We start from the raw sequence: 1,656 nt of genomic DNA, 5'->3' as shown, positions 1-1,656 counted from the left end.
AATAGTATATTGTTATACTTGTTCTATGTTATTATTATTTATTGTTGTTAATCTCTTATTGTGCCTAATTTATAAATTAAAGTTTATCATAATATGTACGTATCTGCAAAAAATAATATATATAGAATTTGGTACTATCTGCAGTTTTGGGCATCTACTTGGGGCTCATGGATGTATTTCCCATGGATAAGGGAGGACTACTGTATGCTGAAGTTCTAGAGATGAAGTGTTGAAATGTCTACAACTTGCTTACAAATGGTTCAATCTATCTCTTTCCCATCTTGCAAGATGGCGGGTAAAAAAGTTGAGAAGCCAGATACTAAAGAGAAGAAACCTGAAGCCAAGAAGGCTGATGCCGGTAGCAAAGTGAAAAAGGGTAACCCCAAGGCTAAAAAGTCCAAGAAGGGGAAGCCCCATTGCAGCCGCAATCCTGTTCTTGTCAGAGGAATTGGCAGGTATTCCCGATCTGCCATGTATTCCAGAAAGGCCATGTACAAGAGGAAGTACTCAGCGGCTAAATCCAAGGTTGAAAAGAAAAAGAAGGAGAAGGTTCTTGCAACTGTTACAAAACCAGTTGGTGGTGACAAAAACGGCGGTACCCGGGTGGTTAAACTTCGCAAACTGCCTAGGTATTATCCTACTGAAGATGTGCCTCGGAAGCTGTTGAGCCACGGCAAAAAACCCTTCAGTCAGCACGTGAGAAAACTGCGAGCCAGCATCACCCCCGGGACCATTCTGATCATCCTCACTGGACGCCACAGGGGCAAAAGGGTGGTTTTCCTGAAGCAGCTGGCTAGTGGCTTATTACTTGTGACTGGACCTCTGGTCCTCAATTGAGTTCCTCTACGAAGAACGCACCAGAAATTTGTCATTGCCACCTCAACCAAAATTGATATCAGCAATGTAAAAATCCCAAAACATCTTACTGATGCTTACTTCAAGAAGAAGAAGCTGCGAAAGCCCAGACACCAGGAAGGTGAGATCTTCGACACAGAAAAAGAGAAATACGAGATTACAGAACAGCGCAAGATTGATCAGAAAGCTGTGGACTCACAAATTTTACCAAAAATCAAAGCTATTCTTCAGCCCCAGGGCTACCTGCGATCTGTGTTTGCCCTGACAAACGGAATTTATCCTCACAAATTGGTATTTTAAATGTCCTGATGATCTAATTAAATAACTGATTACCTTTAAAAAAAAAAAAAACAAATGGTTCAATCTATGTATATATATCCTTATGTGTATATATATTATTTTAAATTATAGAAAAATGATAACAATTATTAAACAAAGGTAGTATGTTTGCAGATGTTCACTTTGCAAACATCGTTTTAACTTTCTAAATATTTGAACATTTTTCTTAATAAAATGTTGAGCTTGGTGTGGTGGCTCATGCCTGTAATCCCAGCTACTTGAGAGGCTGAGTTGGGAGGATTGCTTGAGTCCAGGAGTTTGAGCCAGCCTGGGGCAACACAGTGAGAGCCCATCCCCAAACAATCAAACAAATAACATATTTTTAAAAAGAGAAACAAGTTTACAAAAGAAAATACCAGAAAAGATAAACCTCATTAACCAGTTTATTTGGAAATATTACCTGATGGACTTTCTCTTCCCAGTCGTTTTCTGACCCCCTTATTCCAAAGTCATTTTCCTACT

General features: G+C 39.3%; 1 pseudogene across 1 annotated transcript; it reads left to right on the top strand.

Annotated features, from left to right (window-relative positions):
• Positions 1-274: 274 nt before the first annotated feature.
• LOC116563889 lies at positions 275-1,156 on the top strand (annotated as a pseudogene). The gene has a single exon (XR_004274619.1). The product of XR_004274619.1 is annotated as a 60S ribosomal protein L6 pseudogene (transcript).
• The last annotated feature ends 500 nt before the right edge of the window (positions 1,157-1,656 follow it).

Source organism: Sapajus apella, unplaced genomic scaffold (assembly GCF_009761245.1).
Source record: "Sapajus apella isolate SASKATOON/1434 unplaced genomic scaffold, GSC_monkey_1.0 scaffold36, whole genome shotgun sequence".
Classification (NCBI taxonomy): domain Eukaryota; kingdom Metazoa; phylum Chordata; class Mammalia; order Primates; family Cebidae; genus Sapajus; species Sapajus apella.
This window is presented reverse-complemented; position numbering and strand designations above follow the sequence as displayed.